Source organism: Pan troglodytes, chromosome 2 (genome assembly GCF_028858775.2).
Source record: "Pan troglodytes isolate AG18354 chromosome 2, NHGRI_mPanTro3-v2.0_pri, whole genome shotgun sequence".
Lineage (NCBI taxonomy): Eukaryota > Metazoa > Chordata > Mammalia > Primates > Hominidae > Pan > Pan troglodytes.
Window position 1 is genome coordinate 183,569,870 of NC_086015.1, and position 18,859 is coordinate 183,588,728.

At 37.4% G+C, this 18,859-nt stretch overlaps 1 long non-coding RNA gene across 3 annotated transcripts in view; it reads right to left on the minus strand.

Annotated features, from left to right (window-relative positions):
• LOC107970850 (uncharacterized) overlaps positions 1–18,859 on the minus strand; it is a 293,982-nt gene that overhangs the window by 88,251 nt on the left and 186,872 nt on the right. The window lies entirely within an intron of this gene.

The window sequence follows — 18,859 nt, forward strand, 5'->3', positions numbered from 1 at the left end:
TTAAAAATAACAAGCTAGATTTCTATCTATTGATTGGAGGAATATTCACAATGTACTATGAAGTGAGAAAAGTAAATTTCAAAATTTGTATAATATGATTCCATTAACAACAAACAAAGAAATTTTTTATACCTATTCTTGTGTGTATTTATATGAGCATAGAGAAAAGTAGGAGGAGTACATATAGGCTATAAAGATTGGTTACTACATAGGAATAAAAAGAGGGTTGATGAAGGTGAGAGTCAGAAGCTGTATGTATGTAAAGATTACTATTTCTTACTTTTTATATGTTAAATTGTTCCACTGTTTGAAATTAGTGTGTATTACTTTTATGATTAAGAAAAATAATCAAATGAAAAGATGTCATGGGTCTGTATAAGCCATTCCAAATAAACATCAGTTAGAAAGGAACTTATAAATTTTGTAGAACAATCCAAAAACTTGCAATCCAATGAACAATCCAGAATACAAACAATTTTCTGTTAAAAGTATCTGGGCTTAGGTTAATTTTTATTTCCAACAAAGGTTGGGGCCAAAGTAAAGTTGGTTTGTTGTCAATGAATACCACTGGGCTTTAGTTGAATCTACAAATAAGTGGAGTAGATTAATATATCCTTTCTCTGATATTCTAGGCTGATATTCTATTCTGATATTCTTCAAGGTTTCCATAAAAATTTAATTCAGCAAATATGCAGTCAACATGTATTATATGATTGCAGTGTGCTAGGTAATAGTCATGTACATATGGATAAGATTTGACATTCACCCTCAAGAAACTCAGTCCACCAGAGGGAAAAGTAGGCACTTAACTCCACACATTGCAATTATGAATTATACAGGAAGGCACAGAAACATAATTATGAAAAAGGTAGGTTTCTGGAAGATGTGAACTGGCTGTCAAGGATTAGCAGGAGTTTGTGAAGCAAATTAATATTTCAGGCTGAAGGACTGACTAGAACATACAGAGACAACAGAAGAGAATTTTCCGTGTATGTCTGCAGAAAGATGAGTAGCTGAGTGTAATTACAATACAGGATACGTGGAAAGTATCAAAATATGAAGCTGGAAAGCTGGTTCATTAGGGCTGCTTGTGCCAAGGAATTTGCATGATAGCCTACAAGTGAGTGGTTCTCAAACTTCTGTGAACACAATAACATCTTGGGAATACTTATTACAACTCAGATTCCTAGAACCCAGCCCTATGAGACCCAGGAATCTGTATTTTAATATCAGGTGATATTGGGAAAAATGCTATAAACCCAGTGAAATCATTAAGATTTTAAATTAGAGTTGATTATCATACCTGTTTTAGGTGACTAACTCTGATGCCAGTGTGGAGAGTGGATTAGAGTTGGAGTCTGGGGGCTGGGAGACTGAGTTCGCATATTCACATGCCATTACCAATGCACAGTTGAAAGATGATGAAAACATAAATTAGGGCACCAGCAGCAATAGAGATAGACACTTGGGGCGGGGCAAGTTTTCAAAGACATTGGAAGTTGAATGAGCAAGATTGTCGACCAACTGAAAATTGGTGAGAGGCAGGGTGGAGAGAAAAAGAATGAGAAACAAAACCAAAAAACCCCAAAGATTCCACACTCCTGGGACAAGACGTTGTTCTGAGGCTCTGTAGTGAGTAACCACCCAAACAGGAATAAAAAGCATTAATAAATCAATGACAACTTTCTTCAGTGAACACACTTCTGAAAGCCAGCCAGCCTGACCTGAAGAAGTATGCCTCTACAGCTGGCTTCAGCCACTCCCACTCCTGAAAGTCTTTCAAACTCTGAAAGCTATGCCTCCTCAAAAGTCTGTCAATTTCTCCCCATGCCTTTTCCAAATGTTGGCTTTGCTAAGGGAAACTTCCCTGCTACCATCATTCTCCCTGATTTAAGAAAGTAACAAATTCATTTATTGTTTTAGTTATTGTATGATGATCTTGTCCTTTGACAGGAAGAAGTCAATGTAGAAAAAAAAAGGAAACTAACACATGTTTAGTGATGGCTATATGTTAGACATTTTACCAGATGCTTTCATTTTAATCTTGATTTATTTATTTTCTAAAACTCTTTGAAGTATTATTCTACTATTTTGCACATGAGGAAATGGAGGCTTGAGAAAAGAAACTCATACAAAATCATAAAACTAATCTGATTTTGATCCAGAATTCGATCCCAGGACTTCTGACTCCAAGTCTTGTGTTTTTCCTAGATTTTAGTTTAATGAACATTAACTGAGAGAGTAAGTCAGGAAGAAAAGCAGATTTCAGGAGATAGAGTTTTATAATAGACAGGTTAAAGTTGGAGACTGCTAAAGGATATTGAAGAGGAAATGGGCAATAAACAGTTGGAAATATAGATGAAACTCACTGGAGAAGTTGGGACAAGAATGATATGTTTAGGATAAATTACATCCTATGCCGATGCAAGATTAAATGATAGACATTTAAGGTGCTATTGGAGGAGAAATAATGACAGAAAGGGAGGGGGGTAAATCATTATTTAAGGAGAGCACAAAAAATATATACTTACATAAGAAGACAGACAAAGAAAGTTTTAGTAATGGAGGATGTGATTGACAATGCTGAATGTTGAAAGTAAAACAAGATGAGATATTTATGCAGTTACTGGATCCAATAGCTACATCTTCTTTGATTTCGATCAGAGTAGTTTCATTCAAGTGACAGGAATATAGACCAATGAATTGAAGAGCAAATGAGTGGGAAAAGGGAAGAGATAGACTTTTCAGCTCCCAGTAGTGAAGGAGAAATTAAAGCAGAAAGTGGCTGAAGGGAAAAACAGAATTGAGGTATCTTTTGTTGCTGTTTTTAGGATAGGAAAAACTTTAGCATACTTGTAAGCAAAAGGGAGGGAATCAGTGAAAAAGGTGATTTAGAATTAGGTGAGAGGAGAGGGAGGGATTAAGCTTTTGTGTGAACACCTTTTCCTCTAAGACATGAAGATAAAAGGAGAAGGTGGGTGAAGTGATGGATAGGTTTTTCAGTAGAGAAAAAAAATTAAGGGATCGTCTTACTGTTAATAAAGACAATTATCTATACATAAACTTTCTTTTATTTAATCATTTTTCTCAAGGCAATATATATTTTGAGTTTTAAAATAAAACATATTTGTGTCAGTATATTAGAGTGGTAAATCATTTCAGAAAAACTAGAAAGCATGGAGAATGGCAAATAGGATTAAGACAATAGGAATTTGAGACCATATATATGTACATATATGTGTATGTGTATATATGTATACATATGTGTGTCTGTGTGTGTGTGTGTATATTATATATATCGAGATAAGTTTTGTGTACAGGAGCCAAGAACTTGTGAATACAATGATAATAATTATTCCAACATTCATTATGATTTTGGACCAATTCCTTAATTTCTCCACCCCTGAGGATTTACAGCCTAATGATTAGCTTTCCCAACTATAAAATTATGGGGCTTGTCAAGTATTATACAGCTAACAGTTGAATGGTAATGTTTGCCTATCTGCCTCAAGAGTAAAATGAAAGAATTAATTATTCAGAGTTTGTGGACACATACAGTGATGAATCTAAAAGGAGCAAAGGGAGAGAAATTTATAAAGAAACGTTCTTTATCTGAATATATTAATGGTTTTTGAATATATATTGCTTCCACTAAATCCATTTACTCTTTCACATTTCTTCACTTTATTTTATTCAGGTGTCTGTGCCTTACAATAAAAGGGGAGAGGGGTTTTGTTAAAATTTTCATTGCAATTTACTTTTCCCAATTTCACTGCAGTTATTTAAAAAGATCCACCGACAAAAGAGGTTCAGTGTTAGAGATTCATTAATTCAACTTTTCAGACAAAAGCAACATTTTTCATAAATGGCCTAGGGCCATTAATAAGTAACAATCCACTACTTTCTAGAAGGAACCAGAAATGTAAAAGTGATCTTCAGATAAACTGGTTTAAAGCTAATTAGATCTCCTGAATAACCCCCAAATTGTGAGTGAGCACAAAGAAATTCATTTAAATTAAAATTCTTTGTAAAAGTCAGTTTAAGAAACTACAAACAGAAGAAGGAAAGTGTCATTGGATTCATATATAGTTTACTAAAGTTGTGAAATACATTCACTCATTATATAATCTGCCTTGGTTTTATAACATTTTGTAGGTTATTTGTAATATTAGTTTAAACAATATAAAGAGACACCTCTCCTAAGAGGTAACATTTTTTAAAAGGCTGACTCTGGAATTTCAGGAAGAAATAACTATTTGGTGCAATTCTACTGAATTGGCAGTAGTTGTGTTTTCATCTGATACACTTAGTTTAAAATATTATATGACAGCCAAGTGTTAAAAAGATCAAATCCTTGTGACAGAAAATGTACTCATCTGTGCTTCTAAGCAATAATTTTAGCTATAAAATCGAAGCCAAGAATTCAAGACTTAAGATGTAACATTGCCTTTTTTTTTTTTTTTTTTTTTTTGACAGATTCTCACTCTGTGACCCAGGCTAGAGTGCAGTGGTGACATTACAGCTCACTGCAGCCCTGATCTCCCCCAGCTGGGCCTCAGGTGATACTCCCATATTAGCCTCCTGAGTAGCTGAGACTACAGGCACATGCCACCATGCCTGGCTAATTTTTGTATTTTGTAGAGACGGGGTTTCCTCATGTTGCCCATGCTGGTCTTAAACTCCTGGGCTCAAGCTATCTGCCTGCCTTTGCCTCAAAAAGTGCTGGGATTACAGGCCTGAGCCACCATGCCTGGCCTAACATTGCCATTTTGAAGAAAAAAATATTTTCTCTCTTAAAGCAGAAAAGTTCAATATAAAACAAGTAAGGAAAGATATATAATTTCATTATCAGTGGGTGTATGTGATGCTCACGTAAGAGATCATTTACCTGGTTGAGCCAAATAGTTCAGTGACTAAATATTAATTGAGTGCTCAAAATATAGCAAGCACTATTAGGGATAGAGATGTGAGGCCTGGTTGCCAGTTATAGCCAATCCCTTGGGAGGCACCAGGAGATCATTAATATAGTGTGTTCATTACAATGAATATCATCTAACTCTTTTTTTGACTTTTATTTTAAGTTCAGGGGTACAAGTGCAGGTTTGTGAGATAGGTAAGCTTATGTCATGGGGTTTTGTTGTACAGATTATTTCGTCACCCAGGTGCTAAGCCTAGTACCCCTAGTTACTTTTCCTGATCCTTTCCTTTCTCCCACCCTCCACCTTTTGATAGGCACCAGTGTGTGTTGTTCCCCTCTATGTGTGCATGTGTTCTCATCATTTAGCTTCCACTTATAACTGAGAACATGTGGTATTTGGTTTTCTGTTCCTGCATTAGTCTGCTAAGGATAATGGTCTTCAGCTCCATCCATTCTAACTTTTTTAAAACAATTCCTAAAGAAGTTGTTTAACTTGGGACTTTAGAAGAATAGCAAAAAGAAATTAATTGAGAAAAATAAAATACGACAGTGTAAACACAATTATAAATTAAATTTAAAATATCAATGAGTTATTACTAAATATGAATTTACATTTATCCATTTCTTGACTCCCTGTTCTTCGTTCATTTCTAGGGCACTGATAAAGCCCCAGTCACAGGAAGTTATTGTCATTTCTCTATCCAGGTTTGGATCCTGATCCTGCAACTAGTTCTCTTATTCTTAACTTCAAGTGCTTCTTATTCCAAATTCAAGGATACTCAACAAGTACTTTCTGAACAGCCAACATGCTCCAGACACTGTGCTGTCCTCAGACTCAAATTGCACTATGCTTTCCTGAGTTTCCTGATCTACAATATTGTTCATGCCAGACTCATCAATTTTTCAAAATATTGCCATATTTTGAAATAACAGTTGTAGAAAACACTTTCTCTCTCTGCAAATATTCTAGGCTATCATGATAGATATAAATGTGGGGTTTTTCTTTGTGTGTTTATCTTATCTATAAGAGCATAGCAACAGCTGTTAATTTTTGTTATATTAATATTTCCCTCTCCTCGTTCCATCTTGACCTAGTACTCAATATTTTAGTCCAGCCCTTCTGCTTCCCTCTCTCCTTTACCTCTCCTCCATCCCCCTGACCCCACTCCATCCCTTCACATCCACTACCATAGACAGATTCCTGCCAGATGGATCCAATGGCTCTAGGCCCGGCCCTGTCACCCTCCTTCAGGAAAGAGCAAAGAGCTTTAGAGCTGCAGCTTAATCAAGTTCTTATACAAGGAGACAGCATTATTCTCTCATGACTATTATGTATAGGTTCCACTTAACAGCTTTAAAAATACTAAATCAATGCAACTTTATCTTAGGATGGCAATCACCTTCAACTTTCACCTTAAAATCAAAACTTTTATAATGGCCTAAAGCCCGTGTCACTAAATGGAAAGATATGAAGAGCCAAGGAAGATAAAATCTGCAAATTTAGCACATAAAATGGATTACTATGAAGTGGTGCCAAATGTCTATGCATTATGTGTTACAAATTAGAAAGGAGCCTTTTCCAATAAACTCATCTTGAGTAGGTTGGGAATAACTAAGAAATAATAAGGAAAGGAACATGTGACTTGAAATAAAGGTTCAATTCAGAGTAGTTTGGAGGTTATTTTTTGTCTTGTTCTTTTAAAAACACATTTAAACCTAGAGTAGCAAACCCTGACATGAACTAATCACTGCCTTCAATTATTCAGTTGTCCAAAAAAGAGAGCATAATTTACTGTTTTGTTCAAAAGATATTTATTGAACATTTTGTTAACCTGTGTTGGGCTGTAGAAACACAGTAATGAAGCAGATGCAGACTCTGCCCCTGAACTGTGTTCACCTTTTATGAGTGTGAGAGTAAGGGAAGCATGGAATGCTAGAAGAATCACTGGAACAAGCATTCAATCCAGCCTTGGAGCTTTACCTGGTGTTTCCCAGAGGAGATAATATCTAAGCTAAATCCTGAACGATGACAAGGAAATACATTAATTCTATTTTTAGATCTTTGTTATTATACAACCTTAACAGCGTTTCCCAGATATTTTAATGTGGAAATAAGAAGGTAAATAAAACAGTTCTTTTCTTTTCATCATCATCACCCTGATCAGTCAGCCTTAGCCACTTTCTTTTTCTTCCTCCAAAAATAGGAGCAAGAAAGAAAGATAAATTAGGGGAGAAGTTTGGAAGTTTCTTGAATAGCTTTCTGGAGCAGATTATACCTACCTATAGAGGAACTTTGTACTAGACACACACCCACACACAAACAAACACACAAACACCTTATTAATAGTCGAATGCCCAGAAACTTACAAAGCTAATATAAAGAAGAGGAATTGAAAATTAAAATTGACCACTGAGGTCTGTAAGAGAATTATGTAAATGAATCATTGATTTCACAAATACAGGCTGTGATAGTTAATTTTATGTGTCAGCCTGACTGGATGCCCAGACATCTGGTTAAACATTATTCTGGGTGTGTATATGAGGGTGGTTTTTGATGAGATTAACATTTGCATTGGTAGACTGAATAAAGCAGATTGCCCTCGCTAATGTGGGTGGCCCTCATCCAATCTGTTGAAGGTTTGAACAGAACAAAAGGCTCAGAAAGGGAGAACTCACTCTCTGCCTCACTGTCTTCAAGCTGAGACACAATACAATCTGAGTCTTCTCCTGCTTTCAGGCATGGACTTGGACTGCTTGGACTGGAACTTACACCAACAGCTCTACCGGTTCTGAGGATTTCAGACTTTAACTTGGACTAAAACTACACTGTTGGCTCTCCTGGGTCTCCAACTTAACTACTGCATATCCTAGTACCCCTCAGCTTCCATAATAAGAAATCTCTCTCTCTATCTATCTATCTATAGATGTATATCTATTGCTAGATCTCTATCTATATTGATGTAGAGATACAGATATCGATCCATATCTATCTAGATAGATCTATATCTATACCTATATCTATATCTATTTATCCACCCAGAATACATTCCAAGACCCTCAGTGAATGCCTGAAACCATGGATAGGATAGTACCAAACCCTACATATGTTTGTATCTACATGTTCATACAATACACTGTGGATATGCTAGATAAAGGAATGATTCACATCCTGGGTGGGACACAGCAGGACAGTGAAAGATTTTATCACACTACTTAGAATGGCACACAGTTTAAAGCTTATGAACTGCTTATTTCTGGAATTTTTTATTTAATATTTTCAGACCACAGTTGACCTCTGGTGACTGAAACTATGGGTAACTGAAACTGTGGAAAGTGAAACTGTGGATAACAGGGGACTACTATACATACAAACACACATATATGGATCTATATCTATATCCTATTCATTCTATTTCTCCAAAGAACCCAGGTTAATATAGATTTGGGTACCAAGAGTGGCTCCAGAGGAACAGAATTTTAAGAATAAGTTTTCTCAATTGGGTTTGGGATTTCTGGCATTGGCTCTCTCACCTGATTAAAGACACTAATGACTTTATTGCCAGAAATAAATAGAGTACTTACAGTCTACGGTGTGATCTGGCACTAGAGATATGCAAAATATCTCCAATACATATTCCTATTTAAGAAGCAAGGAAGGAGTGACTGTGTACATGATACTTTTGAACATGTTTGGAAAAGTAACAAATATAATAAGAGATTAACTGGCTGCTCCTAATATCACTGGACAGTGGTAAAAGCCCTACCACCCTCTGTAGATAACTCCTCTTCTTTTGAGAAATAACTCTTGGCCTGCTACTGAGCCTTAGTAGAGACTGAATACTTAACCACGGGCCACCAAATTACCATGTGAACTGAGCTGTCTATCATTCCTGGGTATTATCTCACCCACCAAGCCACAAAGTTGGGTATGTACGTCAACATCCATCATCAAATGGAAGTGATACATAGAGAATAGGGCTAGAGCAAGCTGTGGGGGCACAAATAAGCTACATAAAGAAGTGACCCAAATTCCTCATTGTCCCTACTACTGCTACACTGGCTTCTCTCCTTCAGGATGTACCTATGGCTTTATATGGTGTATCCTATGATTAGTTGACAGAGAAGGAGAAGACTTGGCCTGGTTTGAGATGGTTCTGCATGATATGCAGGCACCATGTGAAAGTGAACAATTGTAGCACAATAGTCCCTTTTTCACACATCTCCAAAAGACAGTAGAAAGGAGTAATCTCAGTGGGAAGGACTTTGGGCAGTGCACCTGGTTGTTCACTTTGCTTGGAAGGAGAAATGGCCACCTGAAACGAGGCAGTACAAGATGTTGCCACCACTCACCCCCATTCTCCTGTGAAAATGCTTTATGTACAAACCAAACCTAATCATCTTCCTCCAAAAACCTACTATTCCTATCATTTACCCTATTTTTATAAGTTATTAAGAGCTTACTATGTGCAGGCACAGTTCTGGGCAGTGCGGACAGAGCAATATATTAGAGTAGGCTAGCTGATATAACCAAAAAGTCCAAATTTCAGTGGCTTAAATTACAAATATCTCTTAATATCACAATATAATAAAATTCAATGTGGCAGGATGGTGGGGGCTGGAGGCAGCTTTATTTGTACTGTAATTTAGAGACACAGACTTCTTCCCTTTAGTGGCTCTCACATCCCTATGACTGGAAGAGGAGGAAAGAGAAAAATTAAGGAGAATTTTCAGAAGATTCTCGCATGTCTTCACCCAACTGAAAAGGAGGCTGGAAAATGTAATCCAGAGTTCCCAGGAAGAAGAGAAGACAGGTGTGGGGCACATCTAGCCAATGTCTATAACCAGTCATAAACAAAACAAAGCTCTTACATGTAGCTTAAACTCTAGTGTGGAGAGAAAAAACAAAGAAAATGTACGACATTATATCAGAGAGTGATGAGTGCTACAAAGAGAATAATCCAGCATAAGGGAACAGGAGAGAAAGCCAGGAAGTTATATTGCATTTCATCAATTCTAAGAACATTTCCCCCCCACATTTTAACATCTGTGAAATTGGGATGCATCTTAAAAAATTATCATGTAATTGATTAACTGGCAGCATTTTGCTTTCTTAGTGGTACCCAAAATAATGGTGCATCTTACTGGCATATTATCTTAGTCTGTTTGGACAGTTATAACAACTCTAATACCAAAAACTGAGTGACATATATACAACCAAAAATTTATTTCTCACACTTCTGGAGGCTAGGAGGTTCAAGATCAAAGTGCCAGTAAAGTCAGTGTCTGGTGGGGGCTCACCTCCTGGTTCATAGACAGCTGTCTTTTCACTGTAATCTCATATGGGGAGGGAATGAGGTGGTCTCTCTCAGGCCTCCTTTATAAAAGTACTAATATCATTAATTAACACTATACTCTCATGACCTAGTCATGTCTCAAAGGCTCCGCCTCCTAATATAATCCCATTGGAAATTATAATTTCAACATATGAATTTGGGGGAACACAAACATTTAGATCATAGCACATATGAAATGAGATATTTTATATAGGGTCATCAGGAAAGCCCTTTCTGCAATGGCATATCATCAGAGATCTGAGTGACAAGAGGGAGCTAACCACATTAATAGTTGGGGGCTGAGAACCCTGAGCAGAAGATATAGCTAGAGCAACTGTCACAGAAGCCAGCATGCTTGGGATGTTCAGGGAAGAGCAAAGATGCTAAGGGTGAGAGGAGCAGGTGAGGTTGAGAATGGTAGAAGGTGAGGCTAAGAAAGTAAGCAGGTGACATGACCTCCCACGAATTATTTTACTTAACTAAGACTCAGTTCTGAACCATGAAATAAAGATAATAACATCTACTTCATGTGTATGTCCGAGGATTAAGTAATGACACAGTGAAGGAAACAGGAACAGATATGGCACAGACATCCCGCTCCCCGACTTCCCTTCCTTATCCTTTGTGAGGACCAATCCAGCAATCTTTTAACAGAGTAGTAACAATAACACATTAAGGCTTCTCTAGTATAATCTTAGGCTTTATATTTTAAGCTTTTAATGTAAATCCTCATCTTTTCAACCATGTTGCCTTCTATTAACTAACAAAAGCTGTACTTACAATCTTATGGGCCGTTTTCTCACAATAAATCCTCAAACGAAGGCTCTCTAAGCGCCAAATTTAGACATCTTATTTTATTTTTCAATAAAGCTCAATTCTATTTTTCAAAGACGAAGCACTCACTTTTTATTTTGCATTTACCATATCTGGAAACTTGACAAAAGGAGAAGAAGGAGATGGGTGACAAATGGGAGAAAATTACAAAATCTTAAAAGGCTCTTCTATTTCTGTTTAAAATTGTATCCCCATCTCCTCAAGCTTCATTGTGGCACCCCAATTTAGTCTTCTCTTTTCAGTTTTCATTTTAATTCACTAAAAAAAAAAGTTTTGGTTCTAAAATTCTAGCCAAGTACGCTACTGATGAAATTAAATTGAAACTTGGGCCAGTGACCTGCGTAGTTAAATGAATTTGTTGCATTTTTTTCTCCGAGATATTTAGGCCTAATTCCAAACACTAGGTCACATTTAAATATTACCTTGGTTATATCATTTCTAGAGATATAAATTTTTTATACATTTATAAGGAGTAACATAAGCACTAACACCTAGGAGCTACACGGCTTACTTAAAAAAAAAAAAAATGACCCTGATGGTAGTTTCTTTTGCTGTGAAGAAGCTCTTTAGTTTAATTAGATCCCATTTGTCAATTTTGGCTTTTGTTGCCATTGCTTTTGGTGCTTTAGAAATGAAGTCCTTGCCCATGCCTATGACCTGAATGGTATTGCCTAGGTTTTCTTCTAGGCTTTTTATGGTTTTAGGTCTAACATTTAAGTCTTTAATCCATCTTGAATTAATTTTTGTATAAGGTGTAAGGAAGGGATCCAGTTTCAGCTTTCTACATATGGCTAGCCAGTTTTCCCAGCACTATTTATTAAATAGGGAATTCTTTCCCCATTTCTTGTTTTTGTCAGGTTTGTCAAAGATCAGATGGTTGTAGATGTGTGGTATTATTTCTGAGGGCTCTGTTCTGTTCCATTGGTCTATATTTCTGTTTTGGTACCAGTACCATGCTGTTTTGGTTACTATAGCCTTGTAGTATAGTGTGAAGTCAGGTAGCGTGATGCCTCCAGCTTTCTTCTTTTGGCTTAGGATTGTCTTGGCAATGCGGGCCCTTTTTTGGTTCCATATGAACTTTAAAGTAGTTTTTTCCAATTCTGTGAAGAAAGTCAGAGTGAACAGGCAACCTAAAGAATGGGAGAAAATTTCTGCAATCTACTCATCTGAGAAAGGGTTAATATCCAGAATCTACAAAGAACTCAAACAAATGTACAAGAAAAAACAAACAACCCCATCAAAAAGTGGGCAAAGGATATGAACAGACACTTCTCAAAAGAAGACATTTATGCAGCCAGCAGACACAAGAAAAAATGCTTATCATCACTGGCCATCAGAGAAATGCAAATCAAAACCACAATGAGATACCATCTCACACCAGTTAGAATGGCGATCATTAAAAAGTCAGGAAACAACAGGTGCTGGAGAGGATGTGGAGAAATAGGAACACTTTTACACTGTTGGTGGGACTGTAAACTAGTTCAGCCATTGTGGAAGACAGTGTGGTGATTCCTCAAGGATCTAGAACTAGAAATACCATTTGACCCAGCCATCCCATTACTGGGTATGTACCCAAAGGATTATAAATCATGCTGCTATAAAGACATATGCACACATATGTTTATTGTGGCACTATTCACAATAGCAAAGACTTGGAACCAACCCAAATGTCCATCAATGATAGACTGGATTAAGAAAATGTGGCACATATACACCATGGAATACTATGCAGCCATAAAAAAGGATGAGTTCATGTCCTTTGCAGGGACATGGATGAAGCTGGAAACCATCATTCTTAGCAAACTATCGCAAGGACAAAAAACCAAACACCGCATGTTCTCACTCATAGATTGGAATTGAACAATGAGAAGACTTGGACACAGGAAGGGGAACATCACACACCAGGGCCTGTCATGGGGTGGGGGGAGGGGGGATAGATAGCATTAGGAGATATACCTAATGTAAATGACGAGTTAATGGGTGCAGCACACCAACATGGCGCATGTATACATATGTAACAAACCTGCACATTGTGCACATGTACCCTAGAAGTTGAAGTATAAAGAAAAGGTAAAAAAAAAAAAAAATCACCATTGTTTCTATTTAAGAAAGTCCAAAGAGATCCTCTATGAATGTCTATTTACTCACTCATTCTATTATTCATTACAAATGTATACTGAGTGCTGATGTATACAAAGAATACAAATAGAAAACAATGCTACTACCTCCAGGAAAATGGTAATCTAGCATTCATTCACCAAAAATGTTTTGTGCCATGAATTGTACTAGGGCTTTAGGAATATAATGCCTGAATGAAACATGATAACTGATCTCAAATATCTCACAGCTAGTAGAAAAAAACATTTATAGATGGTTAGAATGCAGTTTTATTTATACAAAATGAATGCATAAAGTATAGAGAAAAAGAGTAATGCATTTTCAACTGTCCTTTTGTTCTATAATGAAAAGTGTCTAGAATATTTTTTTAAAAATTTGTAATCCTAATCATAAGGAAAGTTTTAACTGAACTAAAATTAAAAGGGTAAAACAATTTCATAGCTCTTTCTTCTGCACTTTTCATGAATGAGATGATTAAACTGTAGATGAATCTGTCCTAATCATATAAGAAGCAGGAAATGAAAATGCTGCATTGGGTCAGAGGCTTGGAGGCAGGAAGTCAGGAACCCCAACCTGACTTAGTCAGGTTTAATCACTGTGTGTCCACTGGCACGCTGTCAAACCCCTTAATTTCTGTGCCTGTAAAACAAGGCAGTTAGACTAAATGATGTTTAAGGCTCTTTCCATTTACATTATCTTCTCACTCTCAGGTTGTGTCAGTACTGAGAAGGGGTTAGCTACAGGAAGGCTTATGTGTCCTATTAGATCAGTCCTTACATCAACATGATGACTTTTTATGAGTTGATTATAAAAGATGGAGCTACGCACATCTCTGTGCACAAATGGTCTATCTTATAAGTTTATTCATCTGATAAGAGTCCTGTAATTTGCCTCACTAACCTGCTTTGTTAGGTTCTTTATGAAAAGAGTTAGAGCTATTGGAATATGTAGGAATCTCTGCATGAAGTAAATCTTTAGGATAAATTATGTATTAGAAAAAAAAAATCAACTTAGTCTATGATCACAGGCCAAAATATCAAATTCAAGTTCAATGACATTACTGCCTTTTGACATGACTCATCATAAATCATGAGTAAATTTATGAATCAACTGGACATCAAATTGAAAGAACATTTGACTGACTGTCTTCACAAATGAGTGTTTAAGATTTACATTCCAAGTATTCCAATGGAGGCCCAGGTTTATTTCAGACATAGACATCCCACTCTGATAAAGGAATCATCTGATTATGATAGTCTAATAAAAAGACCAAAAGTTGTACTTATTCCTTTCCCAAGCTCTTTTCCTATTTCCCATTTTACTTGAATTATTCATTTACAAAACCAGATTTTAAAATACATTACTACACTTTTCTCAACAAACTATCAAACGTTTCTGTGAGATACATTTATAAAAATGTTTATAAACAAAATTATTGCAATAAAATTTGCTAAAAATTCTGTTTTATGAAGAGACACAAAAATTTGAAACCCTTAAAACATCATACTGGCATTTATCTGGTTTTCCTAATTGGACTTAGATTTTAGACAAAGAAATGCAATATTATAACAGCAACTGGACAAAAGAAAGCACTTAAGTTCTTGTCCTAACAATGCCCCAAATCTAACGACTACAGAGTGAGTTTTACAGTCGTTTAAAACACAGTCCATAGAGAAGTATATATGTACGTTAATAACAAATGACTGGTCAATTTAATACTAAACTATTTTCATGATATGCTGAACAGCCCAGTAGATGAGATTCTTGTTTCTTACTTTAACATGGTCAGTTTCAGAAGGATACTATTGGCAATGAAGAGAAAATTATTTCAAGCAATGTGTAGCAGTGTCAAAGGGCAAGAGAAAGTGAAATATGAAAAAAATGAAGTGGGATGGTTTAACCAGAGAAAATGTAAAAATGAAGTGGCTAAGACTAAATAAACTGTTTCCCCTTGCATTTACACATATTTCTTGATTCCCTCCCTCCACCCACAATTCAGCAACAAACTTATTCAGTGGCTCAAGGAAAAGGAAAGGAGAGAACAGTAGTCTTATTTCTGGCTTTTGAATTCCAAAACCTTGGACTCAGAGGACAAAACGAAAGAATTATGATGAGAAAACAATCCATAAGAAACCTAGTAAAGTTAAATGATTAAAATAGACAGGAAGTGTTGCCACAATTAGAGAGGTCAGAGGGAGGAGATCCTGCCTAAACTTCCAGGTACAGGCAAGTATCTACCCTGCACAGCCATCTCTTCTGCTTGTACATTGAGGGGAAGGAGAGAACCCTGGAGTGTTGCTGCTTCTCTAGACTATCCCTGGTAATTGGGACACAGACTCACCTCAAGGGTTCTCTCCTTCCCCACGATGTACAAGCAGAAGAGATGGCTGTGCAGGGCAGGTAGGCAGTACTCAGATGGTCTCCTCTTTGAGATCTCTGTGACACTACAGGGCTCAGGGGTACAAAATGTTTCCTTTGTTCACAGAGCAGAACAGAAATGGCCCAGACAGTCAGCTGTTGGGGTGGGTATAAAGAAGGACCCAACCGTTACCACTAAGACCAAAGGGGAATGTGATCATTCGATCAAATGCTGATGTGGGCAACTGACACTATACAAAACTAGATGCACTCTCCCAATGATTTGGCTCTATGTAAGTCTCCAGTAACTTATATCATCCCCAGATAAAGGCAGCTGGTGAGGTGGAATGTTACATTTACTGAAATTTTTTCTATCTTTACATTAAACTGAGTCTCATATTGGAAAAATGTAATTCACATGGAAATATAAAGTTCATATTTCTTGTACAATGAGGTTTTCTTCTTTTTTTTTTGGACTGAGATTTATATCTGCTACATGGGATGAGTTCTGTCTGATTCTGACTTAGTACATGCATTGGCCTCAGATGCAGCCTAAGTAGAGGTGGTCCAAGACTGGAGTAGAGGAGGAGCGGAGAGGTGCAATGGCCACCCTGCTATATAATTCTGCAGCTCTCTCTCTGACTGGATCTCAGAGCTCCTGCACATGTATTCTGTGTGCATCTGGCTGAACTGCAGCCACATTTTGGCATAAGCATTTTACAGACATTATCTCTTTCCTCACTGCAACCCTTTCCTCATTGTTAGTATACAGATGAGGAAATGGAGGATCAGAAAGTTACAAAATTATTCAAGTTCGCGCAATTACTAAGTAAGGATGTGCACCTGAGTCAGCCTGGCTCTGAAGCCCATGCTATTTCTAACCCCCAGGTGGCCTCCATGGCAGGGTGCAGAATCAATTTTCAAGGAAATGTGACTGACTGGGGAAAAAAATGAGTCCTAGATTTTAAGAGAATCTTTTTTATATAATTTATCCCAAGGGGGAATGTAAAAGGGGACTTCTTACTTTGTGAGTGTGATAACGCCAGAAAAGGTTTTTTCCCCCCATTCACTCATTCTACAGATATTTTTGAGCACCTATGATATGCTAGGTGCTGTATTCCCAATAAGGTTACAGCTGTAAGCTCCCACTATGGAAGCCACTCTAGTGCCAGACCCTTACTCAGGGCACATATTTAAAGCCACGAACATCCCTCCTTCCCTCAGAGCTCTGTTTAGGGAGACCAGAACTGCTTTACAGCACCAGGAGGGAGCAGGCATGGAGGAAAGGAAGCAGACTCACTTCTCTGAGGAATGAGGATCTCCTAACTAGTCTCCTTACCTCAGTTTCTCCTCTTTTCCCATCTGTTTTTACTTCTTTCTGCTAGGATTTTTTTTCTAATACATATATTTCACTACTTACTCAACTGCTTGCCAGACCCCATATGAAGTTCATAGTCTTTAGCGTGGGTTCACGGCCCTTAGCTATCTGCCCTGACATCTCTCCTCCAACCTGTCCCTACTTCAGTTACACTGTAGTACTCCTCGTTTCCCCCAACAACTTGTGCATGCTGTTCTCATAGTGTTCTTCTTAGTCTTCCATTGCATGCATTTTTCAAATGTTTTTCAAATGTGAGGTCATCTAGGAAATCCTTCAGGATCCCTCTCTTCCTTTATGGAATCAATAATTCCTCTTTCCAATTCCATATAGCTATTGTGTCACACTTCTACCAAAGTACTTACCACATTGATTATATTAAATGGACAATACTGATCAGGAGAATTAGGGGAAATCCATGGCATGGAAGAATAAAAAGTTTCAGAATTAGAAGAGATGGAATGTGGAAAGTCAGTGAATTCAAAGGAACATGTATATATCAGGAACATCTTAGAGAAACACATCAAAAAAAGATTTTAAAGGGAGAAGCTGAGGCTGGGTGACATGTCTCATGCCTGTAATCCTAGCAATTTGGGAGGTCAAGGTGGGCGGATCACATGAGGTCAGGAGTTCGAGACCAGCCTGGCCAACATGGTGAAACTCCATCTCTACTAAAAATAAAAAAATCAGCTGGGCATGGTGGTGGATGCCTGTAATCCCAGCTACTCAGGAAGCTGAGGCAGGAGAATCGTTGAACCTGGGAAGCAGAGGTTGCAGTGAGCCAAGATTGCACCACTGCACTCCAGCCTTGGTGACAGAGCGAGACTCCATCTCAAAAAAAAACAAAAAAAACAAAGGAGAAGCTGAAGACTATTTATAAACATATTGCCAGGAGGTATCCTGACGTGCCCTGAGAACACTATCGGACCTCATGTTACAGACAGGGCTGAAATTCTCAAGGTCCACAGTCAGTCTCCTTGGTAATAGACTCCTTCACCATGTCACGGGCATCATAATGGGAAAAACCACTTGCAAATGAATTGGTAATCAGAATTGGAGCTATATGTGATCTAGTTATCTTCACCTTTTAACAAAGGTCTGGAGAGATTTGAAAGAGGTTTGTACCAAAAACAACAATGAGATCCTGAAGGATGAATATTAGATTATATATAATAAAAGGGCTCACTTTGGTCTGCATATTCAAGATACTTTTGGGGAACATTGCATATCTGTTATTTCTCCATGTACATTTGTTGATGAGAATAGTAAGTCAGGTATTTACTAATTACCAGGTATTTATTCAACACCATGATATCTCACCTACTCTACTCATTAGTCCCACTGCCAGGAAAAATAATACTTAAACCAGAGTGTTGCTTAAGCATTTTACATATTTTCTTTTCTTACCACAACTGGAAATGGTGGAAGTCCATTCCCCTTGTGACCTAAGTTGGGTTGGGGACTGGAACCCACCACTTAAATTTCTCAAGAGGTCAAAAAATTGGCACATAGGCAAGGTGCAAGGTTGTTTCTGCAGAGACACTAGCAACACAACTTGACCTGCACTAAGGGAAATGCAGAGAAACTAGAACAGTGCCTGGCATAAAAAAATGCAGGGATAGACTAATGCCCATGATGGGGTGTTGGAAGGAGATGCAACATTTAAACCAGTAAACATTTGCTTTATTACAGAGACAGATCCAAAATAGAGAGAAACTTTCACAGCCCTAAAAAAATCTGGGGATATCCTCATGAATGAATGGAACTGGAGTTATCTTCAGAAGTGTGGGAAAAAGATAAAGATGCCCAAGGTCCACGACCAAAAAGAGTCCACAAGCAAGGTGTGGTCAAGGTGATAAGAGTCTAAAAAGACCAAGGGAGAGAAGAAAACTTGCAGAGAACTAGCAGATCATCATAGTAAAC